Here is an 18,836-nt window from a genome sequence, read left to right as displayed (position 1 = left end):
ATGAGGAGTGGCAGTGCATTCAGATTGATTATGTTCCTTTGATCCACAATTTGGACATATTGCCTCACCTCTACATGCAGTTTGGGAGGGTCCATATTTTTGGCACTTATAGCACCTGATTGGATTCGGGATGTAAGGATGCACACAGCAATGAAGATAGCCAGCTTTGACAGATGTTGGTAGGATAGGAGAACTAAAAGTGAGTATTATACTCCTTGTGGGAACAAGAATACCATCTTTCCGAGTCAGGATTCTCCTTGCTTGGATTACTTTTTGTTCTTGAAGCTCTTGGACTATTTCCTCTTCTGATACATTTACTAAGTCCCATTCTGCAATTACACCCTTCGAGGAGTTTAGGGTGGCATGGGGAGTGACTTTTATTGGTTGTCCACCAAAAGTAGTCTGCTTTAATAACTTTGCAGAGTGTTGCGCTTTACTGGTCTCTACAAGAATATCCCCGGACTGAAGTCGCCTTACCATTTTCGGTGAACCTGCAGCAGACTCAATACATTTTTGTATAAGGAATGGCGATAACTTACTCAGAGGCTGCTCTGAGAGAGAGTGTAGAATGAGGAATGATGGTATCTCCTCTTGAGGGGTTGTTCTCAGCCTCTTGGGTTGAGAGAAGTCATTATCATTGTCATTTATATTGTCTCGTCTTGAGCTCAATGGCTCTATAGGTGGATATATATTTTTATCCATCTTTGCTCCTTTCAGCCCTGGGAGAGTGAATTTCTCCTCCCAGGTTACCGGCCCCGCCACGGGGAGGCAGGAGCAGTGCCGCTAGAGTGACCAAGCGGTATAAAAGTTAGTACGTTAATTTAAAGAAAAAAAGAAAGGTGTTTTTCCTTTCTTAAACTAGCTTACGATTTGTAAGACTAAGTTGCCTAATAATAGGAAAGTAAGAAAACTTTTATAACTGAAACAGAACTATCTTTGAGAAAACGCTCTAATAATCACTCAGGAAATTGCTTGATCACTATAACACTTGGCACCCAGGGCCGTTGGTTGGTGGAACAAACTTCCATCCCTTGTTGTGGAAGTTGATAGCCTAAATAAATTTAAGGCTCAGCTGGACAGGTTTCGAACAAACGGAGGGGTTAAGGGGCTTTTTTTTTTTTTTTTTTTTTTTTTTTTGGCTGATGCTGCATAAGCTTGCTTTCTTGAATCATATGCCTCTACTAATGCTAATGCTAACTATTAGCAATTCAAAAATAAGCTTATCAGGAATGCTCCCAGAAGGTGCAGAAGCACTGGATTCAGTATATACAGTATCAAGGAAACTACCACAAAGGAGATAAATTAGAAATAGTGGTAAACTTCATTTGCCAAATATTAATACCATCCTAAAACTTTTTTTTTTATCACACCTTGTATATAGCCTTTTTATTTAAAATCTTTATTATTAGCCAGAAAGTAAATATGAAGATGTCTTATGTCTTCATATTTGCTTTCTAAAAGTGAATATGGAGACAAAAGCACAGAAGGTTTAATACAAAACATGGAAAGTTATAGATAGACAGCATTACATACCATGAATGTACTTTAGCAAAAACACCTGGGTAAGACTTGCAAAAACAAGAAAATGAAGCTGGAATATTGTAATGACACAAAGCCATTCTTTTAATGGAACACTGTGTTTTAACAAATGTATATTATATGAGCACATATCCATAAATTGGCATAACAGAGATTAAAAGCGGAACTGAACTTGTAGCCAACCACCTGTGCAAAAAAGCAGTAGTCCCTATTGGTTTTGAAATATTGAATCCTGGAAGCCTTGCTTCTGAAACTGATATTTTACTGTTGTAACCAGCAAAAGGCAATATTTTAATGCTGTAGCCATCAAATGTGCCTTCCAAATATTGCACAAAGGCAAGATTTGGAAAACACACAACCATATCAATCACTACAACTGGTTTGGATGAAATCCTGTCATTGCATGATTCATCACTGCATGCTGAACAAGAGCAAATCTCTTGACAGGAAAGGCTCAGATACAATTTTGAAAAGTTCTATGGCAATCTTGTGATAATTTCTATCTCTTTGAAGAAAAAGAATCCATTTGTATTCTCTCTGCAGCCCCTAAACAATGTGCTTTGTGATCACACTGATAGGAGTGACAGAATTCCTTTTCATAGCTTTCCCAACAAAGTCACTATTAGAGAATCACATCTGCCAGTGGCAACAGAAAAGTAATGAGAAAATACAAAAAGAATCCATATGAGTTGGAAGATATCAACCAATTACCAGAATGCAACATAAAATACTAAAAATTCTGCCTTGCCAACTTCACAAGCAAGCAGTCAAAACATTCCTCTTCTCCAACCTACCAACAGGTGCAATTTGTGAAACCATTCTCTTGAGATAAACTTTCATCTCTATTTAGCGAACCAACACAGTACAATATGGGAAAGAGGAACGCTGGCAGGTACCAGCTCATGTGCACAACAATGACCACTAAAAAACTAACACGTTAACCTTTATTCTTTCACGTGTGTTCTATTGTGATGTTATCCTAGAATTTTCAATGTGGTGGGGCATACCCTATCAATTTCTTATCTTTAGCTCATGGGGTTTTGTAAATGATATACAGGAATTTTTCCAGCAGAAATAAGGAGATGATTATTTTGCTTTATAAGGTAATGATAAAAACTTATCTTGAGTACTACATACAGGTCTGGAAGCCTAATTTTAGAAAGGATGTGGATCTGTTGAAACGGGCAGAGAAGAGCAGAGAGATTGGTGAGGGGAAACAAAAGTGTGTGCTTACTAAGGAAGAGGACCTCAATTGTACAAACTGCTGCATCTGAAAACTAGGCACCTACAAGTAGGTGTGAATGAGGTGTTTAAGGCTTTGAATGGATTGAGGGGTAAGCTAAATGCTGATGGCATCCTTACTCTTGTTCAGATAATATGTTCAGAAATTTGTTTTCAGCCAGAGGATAGTTCATTGCTAGAACAAACTTTCATCTGGTATTGTGGAAGTGGGTAGTTTAAATAAATTTAAAAAGGAATTAAATTATTAGAGAACATGGACAGGTGATGTGGTATTTTTCTTTTTTTTTGGCTAGTGCTGTGTAAGCTTACTTTCTTGCATCATTTGCTAATATTAATACTACGCTATACTCTGCTCTACTATACTAACAGCTTCTTAGTCCTGCTAAATCACTGATCCTCAACCACAGTTCCACCAGACTAACAAAAATTACTGTTTAGATATGTTGTAATTATAGTGCTTTTCACTCCAACAAAGCCTGGAATGACAAAAGTTTAAGAATTGCTGAGCTAAACAAATGAATGAGTGAGTGAGCAAGAGAAAGAGAGAGGGTGGGAGGGCTAATGTAGTAGTAGTGTATATAATTTAGATCACATTAACCAAAATAAAGGCTGTAGATTGTCAAACAATATAATAACAATAAGATTATGTTTCTAATTATTTTATAGAGACAATATTTAATACTAAATTTGAAGAGAGTTTAAAATGTTTACATATTATAAGAGTATAAACAATTAGTGCTATGTCTAATATAAGCATAAAATATATGTTTTCAAAAAGCTAGTTTTGGCAGAGAATTACACAGATTTTATTTTAGTTGCAAATGCATTAAACAAACTACTACTGTGATCAATATTCCATAACTGTCAATAGTAACCAATGTTTTCCTAAAGTTACACTATAAAAACAGTACAGTATTAGATAAATGGACAATTAATGAAAAGTATTACCTGAGTATAAACTCTTGAGCATTTTGGTTCTCTTATTTTTGATTCTGTTAAAGAAAAACGAGAAAAGGAGGTTATGCTGAACTAACATAGGCCTTATTTATAGCCCAGTCTTGGTGGAAGTAAGCAGAGCAAAAAGAAGCTGGTCAGGAGTTAAGTATACTAAGACTAAATTTCAAGAAGTAAGACAGGAGTTCAATTGATTGCGGACTAAAATGTTCTTAGTTTACAAAACAGTAAACTCATAAATCTGAAGAGAAGCCTTTGTAAATTAAACAGCCACAGCTTTAAGATCTGTAAGAACCAAGAATTTTTAATAAAATCTAAATTACAGCAATTAATATACAGTATTTTAAATTCATTTTTGTCATATGACTTAATACAAATATAGGAAGGCTATTAAAGAATCAATATAAGCAAGCAAAATAACAGCACTGCAAGAATTCAAGCTAGACAAATTGAAAACAAAGGTATAGACAATGTTTTGAAGGATACAAATGCAACCTATGAATAATCAGCAATACTAAAAGATTATATCTTGCCACTACCATGGTCATCATCTACAATAAAATTTACATTCAAGTTAGAAACAGTATTGTGAATTACTCAAAGCAATGAAGATCACTTGGTAGTAAGAAGGAAATTAAACAATGGCTAGAACTGCTAGAAAATAAAAAGTTCTTGGTTACGTGGGATAGACACTGACTTTTTTTTTAACATTCAAAAACCAAATCAATCTCTCATGCACAACTCAGTGTTTTCCAAGGTAATTTTCTGCTACAGTTTGAACAGGGTTAAAATGACCCTTGAAATGGCAATATCTTGTATATGATTTGACGTGTCTGTTAGCAGGATAACCAGCTGCACTGATACCGATGAGAAATAAATAAGAAAGGCATACAAGGCAAAACTGACTATTTTTAAGCATAAAATGAACTAAAGAGATTTTTTGGGTTAAAAGTCTCAAACTACGGAAAATTCACTAATCGAACAAGTTAGTTGGTTGGTTATTAGGAGTTTTGTGAACAAGTTAGTGCATGGCATCATGTTAGTTTGTAGTAAATAACCGGAGTGGGTGAAATGGCATCGTTTTTGTTATATCTCATATTGTGAATGCCTTAGGCCTCAAAATAAAGACAAGTTTGGTACTGAGATTTGGAACTTGGAATGTAATTCAAGAGCATATCAAAATAAAAACAGAGTTTGTGATTAACTAATAACCAGTTAAAGAATCTGGGCAAAAGTATACACCAAAGGATTTAATTTCATTTACAAATTTTAAAAAATAATAAGAAAAATTCAAAACAGCAGTGTTTATCAGATGCCATATTAGCAGCAAAAGGTTTAAGAATGGTGTACATGTCAATTCAATAAAAGTTATGTTAGGCAATGGAAATTAGGAGTCCATTGCTATCTATGGCAGTTTCATTTCACACTAGAATGCTCAACTTACCACCTATTTTTTTTTTTTCTGGAAATATAATGATACAATGATCTGTACAAAATATATACATAAATTTATTATTATTTTTTAATGTACATGACCTGTCTACATTAATTTTACGCTAAAGAACATTGTCATGTCAGTGGTCATGCTGCCCAAACAGTAAAGTGAACTGTGATATAAATGTATCGTGAGGGGGTCATCAATTTTTATGCAATACATTTACTTTATGCCTCGTGGTTTCTGATTATATGCCAGTGATAATCAACAATGCCAATGCAAATCATATTTAACCGCAGGGGCTCACATCTTGTGAGTATGGGCTTGGCACACCCAGGGTCCTGAGCTGGATATCATCATTCTTCTCTTTCTTGGTGATTCCCTTCTACTTCTCTCTCTCTCTCTCTCTCAGGGTAACTCAGAAATTTTTTTTTAGATGGTGCAGCATAAGCCTCAGGCTTCCTTGCACTATATGACTAGTAATAATAATAATCTTGAAATGAGATGAGGTACAGACGTTACCTAAAAGATTTGGAACAGGACTACAAAATACTGTGCTGCTGACCCATGGTTTGTAACAAGAAAATGGAGTATGATTGCAAACTTGAAAATATTTTATTACAAATCGTTTATAAACCAAATATTATACTGACAACCAAATATTAATACTGAGAATGAAATATGATTGAAAACTCGAAAATATTTTATTACAAATCATTTAAAAACCAAATATTAATACTGTATCTTCAACTTCAGCTAGTCATACAAAGTAAACAAAAATTACAATAACAATAACTACAATTCATCATAAAAATTGCTAAATTTCACTAGCACATTAAAAAGTAATTCATTTACAAACCTGGTCCTTATAAACCAGATTAACATAATAACACCCAGTACATTTATTGCTTGGCTTCGCTTTTGCTACATTGCCCTCTATCTACATTTTCGTTCACCAAACCTCACGTGACAATTTAAAAATGTCACAGTTAATAGCATTCAAGGGCAAGGAATATTTTGTGACCTTGGTCTGATTAGAATCAAAATTTGCAAGGAGATTTAATTTCATCTTAAAATTAAAGACCTCATAGCATTAGATGAGGTCAGCATCTCTCTCTCTCGCTCCGCCCCTAAAAACATTTTTTTTTTTTATTCGTTCGAATCGTCACCAAAAAACTATGGACATAATGCGAATATATTGACATTATATGTCCAAAAATTGCTTACATTCTGTAGTTTGTTTCCATATTTTATCAGATGATAATCCCAGGATTTTTGCAAAAACCAACCAACGTGGTCACAGGCAGAGAATGAACAAGGCCATAAGCACCCAAGGAACAAAAAAAAAAAAAAAAAAAAAAATTATTTATTAAGATCACCCGGAAAGTTATTTCATCTACCCATGTGTACTGTGTAAGTAAATTGCGTGTGTTCTCTGGTCAATTTGCCTGCTTTATGGACGAAAAATCCCGGGTTCCAGAGGAAAAACCTTGCTATCTATGCCTGAGACTGGAGCCAAGGGGCATAGTGTTTGTAATGCGGCTCCGGGGATTTCCCCCAACTCCGCTATGCCAAAGGGAAATAATGTGAAGCATTCAATGAACAAATCTTGGAAGCTCCTAGACTTTTCATACCAACTAAGAAATAGTTTTCAAAGTACTGAACAGACCTAAATGGATATCAGATGAACTAATGAGACTCATGGCAGAGAAGAAAAATGCGCATGGGATGCATATAAATTATTAGGTGACAGAGATGCCTATGAACGAGCAACGAGCTAGACCAATGAGCAAGGAGCCAGGGAGCAATGCGTCCCTAAATAAATAAATAGTGCTATCTGGCGCCTTCAGTAGGGTCTTCATGGGTAGCACAGTTGGTAGGAACGCCGTCCTCCCCACACCAGGTGAAAAAATCTAAACTCGAGTCCCATCGATGATGGGAGGAATTTTATTGATTTTTTTCCCAGCGTGGCCGAGTTATTGTTATTATTAGCCATATGGTGCAAGGAAGCCTGAGGCTTATGCTGCACCAGGAAAAATAAATAAAAAAATCCCGAGTTACCCTGTGTGTGTGAGAGAGAGAGAGAGAGAGAGAGAGAGAGAGAGAGAGAGAGAGAGAGAGAGAGAGAGAAGGGAATCACCAAGAAGGAGAAGAATGATGATATCCAGCTCAGGACCCTGGGTGTGCCAAGCCCATACACACCAGATGTGAGCCCTTAGGCGAGGGTAGCATAATTTTTACTTCTAGGAATTCGGATTTTTGTCCAACAAATAGAAAATCGATCTCAGAACTCACACAATTTACAGACTATATACAGAGCAATATGGTCTTAGTCGTTGATGCTCCTAAAACTCAACAACACACTCAGGATGCATCAGTAGACCGACGCCTGGTGCAAATTCCTCTAATGTCCTCCCCATCGCTATGCTCCTGGCCACATTGAGGAAAAAACCCATAAAAAAGTTCCTTCTGTCGAGACGGCATTAAGACTTCACGGATAGCAAGTGATTATAACCACCGTCCTTCCCCGTCGTGTGGAAAAAGCCCGGATTCGAATCCCGTCAATGATGCGAGCAAACATTTATGAGCATTTCCTTCCCTGGCCGACATTATCTCAGCCACGGAAGGAAAAGAGAAGTCTCAGGCGAGGATAGCAATGTTCCTACGATCCCCCCCCCCGCTAAAAAAAAACTCTGGTTTTTCTTCCAGAAAAACAGGCTAACTGACCAGATAACATACACAATTACATACATAATACATACGGGTAGATGAGGTAATTTTCAGGATGCCCTAATATGACAAGGTCTTTTTTTTTTTTTTGTAAACACGACATTCGAACTGTCATTCCACTCAATGGAGAAAGGTAATCGTTATGACCCCTGTGCTGCTGTGAAATTCAAGTAATTACAGTATATGAACGTTTGTGATAACTAATGTCTGGTGTGAACATTTGTGATAACTAATATTAATTTGACTGCAACACATGTTACAAAAACTGAACAGTATAGTCAGTGGCGAAACATGAAATTTCGATGCACCCTGCAAGATATACGCTTTGACCTGTCCACTATTTAAAGACCACACCATAAGCGTTGGGCCTCCTCTCACTTTACAGACTGTTCCCTAATAGAGGAAGACATGGTAGTTTCCATGAAACTAGCTCACTAGAGTACAATTGAAACCCCTTAACAATGCCAATCAACAGTGCAGCTGCCCAGCTCACTAAAATGAAATATCAACGATCTGGGCATATGTAATCGATTATATCACTGATATAATGCAGACACTGGACAAAAAATTTATCATTTCTGGTATTTAAGACATAAAAGATTGAACAAGTGTATCATCTACGCTTGTTTACTTACACCACCGGATTAGAGGGCAAGGTCAACCCGTTTCCTTTATTTACAGGTATACCAGAAGTCATTGAGGAAGCATGGATTTCCACCACAAAAGTTGTGGCAAAGAAAACCTGTTGTTATAGTGTTAAACACCTTCTCTATTAAATTAAGGATGGAGACCATTTAGAATTAATTAATTAATTATAACTCATTAGAATTTTGTGTAGTTCACATGTATAATTATTTTCTTCTGTCCAAACCCTAATGCCATACTAATAAATGGGTCACTGCCTACGCACAGCAAATGGTCGACATTTATTTTTTAACTGCCTAAATTACAACACCGTATAGCTTCAGACTGTCGCAGAAGCTCTATTAGACACACTAATGCAGACTACGTGAGATTTTATTCCTTTCTTTTTTTTCTCTATCTACCTCTCTACTGATTTCACGAGGATATAAGAACAGAATCACTACATCTCCTGACGATCGATAAACTACATTCAGGTAATTTATGGCGAGGTACAACCGCATGTATCGATAAGAACTCATACACCCTGCGTTGTTTGAGAAACCGAACTGCAGCTGTGCAAATCCAACGAACCACCGAGTGTCGGCGCTTTCGCATGAGCATTTACATAAGAATTACATCCAACGTGTACACAGTGACCAAATCCAACCTCACACCAAAGATCATACCTAAAAATGTCATCAAAACTTCAGAAAGTAGGCCAAGAAACCTTACAGTAAGTAATTGCTTCTTAACAACTCGATTCTGTCTTATTTAAAACTTTTTGTGGATACACAACAGAAGGCTTCCATCTAGAAGTCGTTAGACTACAAAATCATAACTAACTATATATATTTAGATCTGAGAAAAAAGCCCAAAGAAGCGCCAGAAACCAGCTATGAAGAAGAGGAGAAGGGGCTGCCAGCCAAGAGGAAGAACTCGCCTGGAACCGTCATGAATGTGGGGAAACCTCAATGAGCCCCCTAAATGCCACCTTTCAGCCTAAATGTTAAGAATCCCTTCTCAGTGGCATTTTCTTACCATAGATATTTATAATTCTTGACAAGCAACATGTATAGTCACTTCTCACTATTCTTTAACAGTAACGATGAAAGTCGTTACAAATTCATCCTGTGCATGATTTGAATAGGATGAGTTGTTGGTTGTTTTTCAGTTTTAGGTGCATTACCAATTTAGGCCATGTTGCGCCGTATATACACTGAGTGGACAGAAATCATGGGATACCTATCTACTAACGGGTAGGCCCACCTTTTCCCGGGTAAGGGCAGTCCCACGACAAGGCATTGAGTCCACTAGTTCACGAAAGCGTTCCACGGGTATTTCCATCCATGCTTGCCGCCCAGCTGTCCATAATTCCGTTGCATTAATGGATAGAGAATTCAAAGCTCGAACGGGCTTTTCCACAGCATCCCAAAGATGCTCCACAGGTTCATGTCCGCTGAAGGATGAGGCCATTCCATGGTGGCAAAATCTGCGTAATGCTCTTCGAACCATGTTCTAGTCACCACGGCTTTGTGGAGAGGCGCATTGTCCTGCTGGAAGAGTCTATCGCCCATGAAGGGATGCAGATGGTCTGCAAGGATGGACACGTAACCTGGACCGTTCAGAGATGCGTCTAGACATACCAGAGGTCCCAACGTGTGCCAGTTGAACATGCCTAGACCATTACCGCCCGTCCACGTTCCTGAACAGTTCCTTGTTGATATGGCGAATGCATACCTTCGTGCGGTTTCCGCTAGATACAGACCCTCCCGTTCGTTCGAAATAACTGGAAACGGGACTCATCGGACCAGGAGACCAGTCTCCAATTGTCCAAGGTCCAGTGCCGATGTTCTTTTGCCCAGTTGAGGCATACAGTCCTGTGTCATGATGTTAGCAATGGGACTCTGGTGATTCGGCGGCTCCAATAACATATAGCAGCTAATGATCACCTGATGGTCATGGTGGAGACGTTTCTGGCACCGCCCTCGTTGAATTCGGCGGTGATTTGTGCCACTCTCGCTCTCCAGTTGGCTAAAACAATGCGAGACAGACGTCGACGTCCACGTGCATCCACCACCTTTCTCTGCTCACTGCGCTGTCCACGATGAGATGTTATTCCGGAAATGGCGTATTTCCGATACACTCTTAATATTGTCGAACGGGGATAGTGCAGTTTCTGTACTACCTGCGCGATAGTGATCCATGCATTGGGCACCCACTATCGTCCCTCTTTCAAAGTTGGTTTACACACGACGTTTAATCATAAACAGAAAATTTATTTTTTTTTTTTTATAATGACGTGAATGCAGTGGTGCAGTGTACCTATATACCGGCCAAGAAGTGGGTTCGTCCACTAGCGAGAGGGGTAACCGCATCATGTTGCCCCGGAACCACGTATCCTGTGAATTCTGTCCTTTCAGTGCAATATGTCTAAAGTGCGTGTGTTGTGCGGTTGATTTGCTGCTTGCTGGGAAAAACCGAGTTTCCGGTAGAAAAAAACCATGCTACCCTCGCCTGAAACCGACTAACTAAGCCACGTTGTGAAAACGGTCCATAAAATTCCTTGCATCATTGACGAGATTCGAACTCAGGTCTTTTCCACCCCGTCTAGGAAGGATGGAAAATAACCAAATAAAACAAGAACTACAGTAAACGGTTAACTAAGTACCTTAATAGCCAATTTCTTAGAGATCACTGCAAAGAAAAACATGAATATCAATGGCAGGGTCCCCCAAAAAAGACTAACGTTAACAACTGTGCATAAAAAAGTCTGCTATGTGACTAAAGGCAAAAAAATGGACTGTTGAGAACAGGAATACTGTCATGTGGTCTGACAAATTCAAATTTTGTTTCAATTCTAATGATACAAGGAACAGAGTTCACAGGAATCGCAATGAGGCGATTCATCCAGAATGCAATACTGTATATGCAAAGGTTCCTGCAATCTGGTCAGTGGTGCTTTGGGGATGTTAACTATTTTGAATGTGTCCTCTACTTGAAATATCAACCTCGATGAATCAAGTTGGTCACAGAAATATTCTAGATGATGAGGCTGTGCCTTTTCCTGAACATTTGAGCGGTACTCTTGAGTTCAGTACGATTGTATTCCAGGGTGACAACTGTCTCAGTGCCCTCATGGGTAGAATCGCCGTCCTCCGCACACCCTGTGGAAAAGGCCTGAGTTCGAATCCCGTCGAGGAGGTGAAGAATTTGTATGGGCCATTTTCATAACGTGGCTGAGTTAGTCGGTCTCAGGCTAGGGTAGCATGGTTTTTCCTCCCGAAAACTCGAGTTTTTCGTCCAGCAAACAGAAAATCGACCGAGCGCACGCAATTTACAGACAGTATACACGGAGCAATATGGCGTTAGTTGCTGATGCTCTTAAAAATCTACAACAACAACGACTGACTCAGTTCACACTGCGTCTACTGTTTAAAACTGCCGCGAGAAGTGAATGGTAGGATATTTAATCTTGCCAACGAAGCCACAAGATTTAAATTCTGTAGAGAAATTTCGTGAATTCTGTTGTTGTTTTCATTTTCCTTTTAAAATTATCCCACGGGACTGTCCTGAAGGGAAAATTAAAACAACAATAAAATTAATGAACTTTGATTTCAGAATGTTGTAATATTGATAAAACTATTTAACGGATCCAGTTGAACTCCTACCAGTTAGAATACATGAAGGGATTCATGCTAAAGGAGGGGTTACATAATAGTAATATTACACAGGTGGGTATTTTTATCGAGTGTCTGCATTTGGTGATTGTGTAGCAAAGATTTTCTAACAATCCTCTAGTGTTTACACAAGCGGAACATTGGAGGACAAAAATGAACATTTTTGTAACTTTTGTATATGTGAGAATGACTACTGTTTCTTAGCAATGGGTTCTTGGTGTAACTGATTTTTTTTTTTTTTTTTTTTTTGGAGGGGTGGAGGATACATAGTGATGCAGTGCCAACGGTTGTTATCCGCACGTTTAAAATTAGCTGAAAGCTACAGCAGTCAAATATGAGAATATTTGGCCAGAGTAAACATATTCCAAGACGAATTTCATTAGCACCAAGTGTGAAAAGGATGGATAAATGTAATTTTATAAATTTAAAAATAAGTGAAACTAGTTTTAGACGTAACAAAAGCTAAGTCGTTAATATTAATAGAGTAGCCACTGTTATACACTGGTCGACAAAATTAACAGAACACGTAGAAAACGTGGTATAACTCGTGCAGCTTGCGAAGAAAGAGTACAAAATTTGATACAGTGGTGTACCATAGAATAACGATGAAATGAGGAGGCAGCGAGAAACTTCGGCAGATATAAGGGACGTTTATAGAGGGTGTATTAAGAATTACCAAAAAGATCACATTACAGAAGTTGATACAAAATGCTGGAAAATATGGTCACATGACATCAGTACTTTGTATGATCCCCTCCAGCCTCACCACTAAAATGTCGCACTTAGGGTTCGAGGATCTGTTCTCAGTACTTCTGTGCAGTTACGGTACTCCTATCGAAAACATGAAGAGAGTTGCGACGATTGATCATTATTCCGCCCCACACGAGATCCACATGATCGTAATTACAGAAGACTGTTTATTAGAAAAACTTTTGAGCATAAAGGTAAGTAAGGCTCCCGGGATTGATTCTATATACCCTGCAGTTTTGAGGAAGAGCGCGAGGCAGTGTATTGAACCACTCAAGTTAATTATGCGGGCATCTTTGTTACTCGGGGGAGATTCTTTTGGATTGGAGTAGTGTCGATGCGTCGACAATACATAAAAGCGATTCTAGGAGTGAAGTTGGTAACTGCAGACCAGTTAGTCTGACTACAGCAGTAGGAAAAATCTTAGAAGTAGTGATTAAGACTGCAATCCAGGGACATTTAGATAGATATGGCATTCTGAAGGACAGAGAACATGGCCTGCTTAAGGGTAAATCATCCTTAACTAACTTAATGGGCTACTTTGACAGTTACTCATGAGATGGATTTAGGGAATAATTTCGATATAGTTTATTTGAATTTCAGCAAAGCATTTCACTCGGTCCCTTATGAAAGGTTACTTGAACAGGTTGGGCTCACTGGTAAGGTTCTAAGATGGATTGCTGGGTGGCTGCAAGGCAGAAGGTTGTGATTAATGGATATTCTTCAGATTGGTGTAAAGTCAGGAGGAGGGTCCCTCAAGGATCGGTTCTTGGACCCTGTTATTTCTTATTTTCAAAAATGACATCGACGAGGGATAGAAGGCGTGATGTCAAAATTTGCAGATGACATAAAGATTGGAAGCGTTGTTAATGATCAAGGCCAAGCAGCGCTCCTTCAGGATGAATTAAACAAACTTCAAAGATGGTCAGAGAAGTGGCAGCTATGTTTTAATGGTGCTAAATGCAAGGTCTTAACACTTTGGGAACAGCAATCCACAAATAAATTATACAAATGTATAATTTATTTGTGGTGTGAATTAAAAACGATGGAGGAGGAAAGAGTTCTGGGAGTTACAATACAGGCAGATATTAAGTTTTCTGAACAGTATAAACAGACAGCTAGGAAAGCCCATGGTGTCCTATCGAATGCGGCCCTATAGTGTAGAGATAGGGAGGTCATAATCCCACTGCATAAGGCAATTGTAAGACCACAATTTTAATACTGTGTTCAAGCACGGCTCATCAGAAAAAAGACATCGAGCCACTTGAAGGGGTCCAAGACGGCAACTCGAATGGTGAAATCGTTAGGACGACCGCACGAGGAAAGACCCCGATTACGTGGGCTACAAAGCTAGGCAACCTTATGAACCTCAATCAGGTCCCCTCTGAGAGATTGTTTGTTTATTTGTTTGTTATTTGGTTTTTAGGAGCATTAGCAACTAGGGCCATATTGCTCCGAGGATATGCGGTGGTCATTCCCTGACCTTTCTGCATCCTCCGTATTTGGTGGTCACGGGCTCGAACCCCAGTCTAATCAAGAAGTGTGTGCTACGCACTGCTGCTCCTACCCACTGAGGACCTCTGAAAGAGATTAGTAAAATGAATGAAGGTGGAATTCTCGCTGTTTTAAAGAATTCCAGAACTAGGAGTCATAAATTCAAATACGCGTACAGGGCTTGAGGTTTAGATTAGATTGTAGGAAGTTTTCTTTACCCAGCGAGTCCGCAGGTAGTTGAGGCTGACAGGTTGAATAAATTCGAAGGTAAACTAGATACTGTATTTACATGTGTGAGGAGGGAGGCATATAATTTGTGTTTTCTTATCTACTTGGTAGTTTTGTTTTGTTTATTTTATTTTTTTGTTTTTTTTTAAGGTGCAGCAAAAGCCTGTGGCTTCCGTGCACTATATGACTATTACTATTACCGCCTCCGTCGTAAGTGTCCCTTTCTCTGATGCTGGAGGAATGGTACCGCATTCCTCGTTGTCTCCAGATGAAATAACGTCTAGAATCTATTTGTAGGCTAAAACGGCACTCATCAGAGGACAGAACTGTATCCCATTTGTCAGGATTCCACGTAACATGTTCATGGCACCAGTTTCGACGAGCTTTGCGGTGAGTTAGGGTTAATGGGATACAGATCACTGGCTTCCTTGCGTAGAGTCCACTTGAATTGATCCTTCTTAACACAGACCGGTTGGGAATGTTTTCACCTATAACCGCCTCAACCTGAAGAGACAGTTGATGACAGAACATCATAGGGTTCTATCTTGCTGTTAGAGCCAGATAAATCTGTTCTGTTTGACATGGCCCTCGGGCGACCTTAGCTAGCTCTTCTTGTAATGGTTCCTGTCTCTGAATCAGCTTCCATAGTGCCGACACCAAACTACGTGACACGTTTAGCCAAAGTGTCACCTCCGCCAGCGATTGCCCAGCTTTAAGTCGTCCAACGGCCCACCATCTCAAAGAATCGTGTAAAGTCTAAACTAAACGACGATTACTTGCCATCCTGAGTACTGGAGATGTTGTTATCCCACTGAGCAAGCCAAAGATCACGAATAAATTGCATAATGTGCGGTTCTGTAAGGTAGTAGATAAATTTCTATTGGATACTCAGAATGTGCATGCGAGGATGCCTATTATATCAAATATTAATCTTCGGCGATACTGTTCACAATAAAATATTCATGAAAAACATTTTGTTCTGTTAATTTTGTTGAGCAGTGCATTTTATTTTTATTCAATACACTTATTGAAATTAAATTGCTTTTTTTTTTTGTCTGTTTTTTTCTTTATTAAGACAATCAACCAAGTTCTATTGCAACAGCAAGTAATCTCTTCTTACTCTCATTGGCAGCACAGTTAGTATAAATCAACGTCCTCCCACAGTGAAAAGGACTTGAGTTTGAATCTTATCAATTACGGGGGGGAATTTTTATAGATTTTTTTTTTTTTTCCTGAGACTGGCTAACTCAACGTGGCTGAGTTAGTCAGCCTCAGGCGAAGATAGTATGGCATGGTCTTTTCGCCCGGAAACTCGTGTTTTTTGTCCGACAAAACAATAAATCGACCATAAAACACAAACTATTTTCGTCAGTTATTCCGTATTAAAAACACAGTTTAACTTCATTACTTGCTCTAACATTTTCCCATCTAATTATAGTTTATATATTAAAGAGCAAAATAAACGCATAGGTGTAAACTTAAGTGGTTATTTTGCTCTTTGTTTTCCCTATGGATATTTCCGTATTTTACTGTTCTGTTTTCTGATTAAAATTATGTAGAATTTTTTGCAAATCGTTTTCACTTTCGTCCATTAATACTGCATCATCTGCGTAACAGATTGTGTGTGTGTGTGTGTGTGTGTGTGTGTGTGTGTGTGTTTGTATATATATATATATTTTTTTTTTATTATTTATTTTTTATTCCAATTGCTTTATTTACTTCATTAATTCATCCATTATAAGGCTGAAGAGAGTAGAACTTAATAGGTGCCCATGTCTAATTCCTTTAATTATTTCCTTTAATTTTTTAAATTAAAATTATTTCCTTTAATTATTTAAAATTAATTTTTTAAAATTATTTCCTTTAATTATTTAATTATTATAAGGAAATACAGAATATCTTCTGTATTTCCTTATAATCTGTTTTGATTATATGCATGTTGTCTTGTTTATATATATATATACTTTTTTGTCTCTAATTGCTTAAAATTAATTGTTCTGGAACTTTACGTAGCTTTAAGATTTCTATTGCATACTTCATTTTTACTCCACAAAAACTTTTGTTAAATCTAGGAACACAAATAAATTGGTCCATTATACTCTAATGATTTTTCTGTTGCCTGCTAAAGCAAAAATATTGCAGCTATGCATGATCTATTTTTCCTAAATCCTTACTGCTCGTCACTTAATTCTATAATTTAATTTTTCTGATATTATACTTTTGTACAGTTTCAGTGACATGTTTATTAAATTAAAACCCTTATAATTTTTATGGAAACTGCTTATCTCCATTTTTATATATTGGTATATTTATATTTTTTGCTTGTGTTGTTTACTTTAAAAATTTGAGTGAATGTTTATATTAATTCCGTAATTAAACTTTCCGCCTCCATATTCTAGTAACTCATTATTGATTTTTTCTATATCTACACTTTTCTTTTCTTAACTTTTACTATTATTTCTTTAATTTCTTCGGAATTTAATTCTATGTCTTCTTCATTAATGTTATTTGCTTTTACAGTTTTTCTAAACGTGATTGAGTTAATCGGTCTCAGGCGAGGGTAACGTGGTTTTTTACTGTCTAAAACTGGGTTTGTCGTCCAGCAAACAGCCCAAGTGACCACAAATTAGCTACAATTTTCGGACAACATGCTAACGCCTGATAGCCTTAGTTGCTTTGGCGCTTAATACACACAGACACACACATGTCTCTCATGTTCGTCATTTTTTTAAATAATTTGCCCATGTAACTGAATCTATGTTTATAATTTTAACATATTCATTTAAATCTTTCTTTCATTCTCTATTCTTCGTCAAACGCTCTTCCTAAAAATTATTAGCATTAGTAGTGGCAAATGATGCAAGAAAGCAAGCTTATACAGCATCAGCCAAAAAAAAAACAACACCTCTCATTTCACCTATTCATTCCTTCTTATACTCTGTCTAGTTTGAATTTATTTAAACTATCAACTTCTTCCACAACAAAAGATGGAAGTTTGTTCCAGCAATCAACCACCTGCTGGCTAAAGGCAAACTTCCGCACATCTATTCTGCAATCGTCCTCCCTCAATTTGAATTTGTGCCCCCCCCCCCCATGTGTGTGTGGTCTGAGCAAGAGGAAGAATCATATCAACATTGAGCTTGCTCAATCCATTCAAAGCCTTAAACACCTCAATGAGATCACCTCGCAGGTGCTTAGTCTCCAGACGCTGAAATCTGCAGCCTCTCTCCATTGCTCAATGAGGTTTATATCTGACTGCACAATTACCCCCAAGTGTTTTTCATTTTCAACTACCCTGAGTGTTGTATACCACACAGCTGGTACTTTACTCTGGGTACCATATGCAGTACATAGCATTTATCAATGTTAAACTTCAATTGCCCTTTCTCAGCTCATCTGCGTATTTTTCTAGATCTTGCTGCTGTCATTAACCACCCTGCCAACCTTTGCATCATCTGAAAAACTTCGACATTAAGCCAGACATGCCTTCATCAATATCATTGATAAATACAGAAAACAACAATGGGCCCAACACAGAACCCTGGAGGACTCCACTAATAACATTAGATTTACCACCGATTGATTACCCACTCTTGATTACCACTCTGTCGTGTGCCACTCAACGATCGCTTTATCCGTAGCAGCAACTTGCCCTTAATGCCACACCACTATAATTTGTACAGCAGTTTTGCATGTGCAACAGTGTCAAAAGCTTTCCTGAAATCAATTTGTTTAAAAAAAAAAAATCAAGTTCTATTTGTTTTGAAAACCTGTGTCACTGCTCTCATTTTATAACCTCATTGATTCTATTTCGAATCTCTTTATATTCTGGGGATCTCTCTGCAATCTGTTTTATTTAATGAATGCTTCTGATATTCTTTTGCTTTTTACCTTAGTCAAGTCCTTTACCTCTATATACAAAGGCGTCTACTTTTATTATTTTTTATATCCCATACTACTAATGCTTTATGTGCTGCCTTAGATAATCTTATAAATTTTGATCGTTTTTCCATTATGTTTCTATTGATTGATTTTCATATTTATTTCTTTTAATTGTAAATATTTTCTTAATCTATTTCTGTATACGAGTATTTCTAATATTTCGTCTTTGTCAAGCTTTAAAAATCGATAACCAAACATAAAAAAAAGGAAGAAAACCAGTTACT

The 18,836-nt window shown here is 37.7% G+C and overlaps 1 protein-coding gene across 2 annotated transcripts in view; it reads right to left on the bottom strand.

Annotated features, from left to right (window-relative positions):
- LOC150091347 (cytochrome b5 reductase 4) overlaps positions 1–18,836 on the bottom strand; it is a 210,578-nt gene that overhangs the window by 157,482 nt on the left and 34,260 nt on the right. The window contains exon 2 of one of the 2 annotated variants that reach the window (XM_090383334.1): positions 3,730–3,773. The exons of the other annotated variant lie outside the window; for it this stretch is intronic. The gene's annotated coding sequence lies outside the window, so the exon portion shown is untranslated. The remainder of the gene's footprint in view (positions 1–3,729; positions 3,774–18,836) is intronic. 2 annotated transcript variants of the gene reach the window in all.

This window comes from Mastigoproctus giganteus, chromosome 1, assembly GCF_048544385.1.
Source record: "Mastigoproctus giganteus isolate SK-2022 chromosome 1, ASM4854438v1, whole genome shotgun sequence".
In the NCBI taxonomy this organism is placed as follows: domain Eukaryota; kingdom Metazoa; phylum Arthropoda; class Arachnida; order Uropygi; family Thelyphonidae; genus Mastigoproctus; species Mastigoproctus giganteus.
Note: the sequence above shows the minus strand (reverse complement) of the source record. Positions and strands in the feature narration are given on the sequence as shown.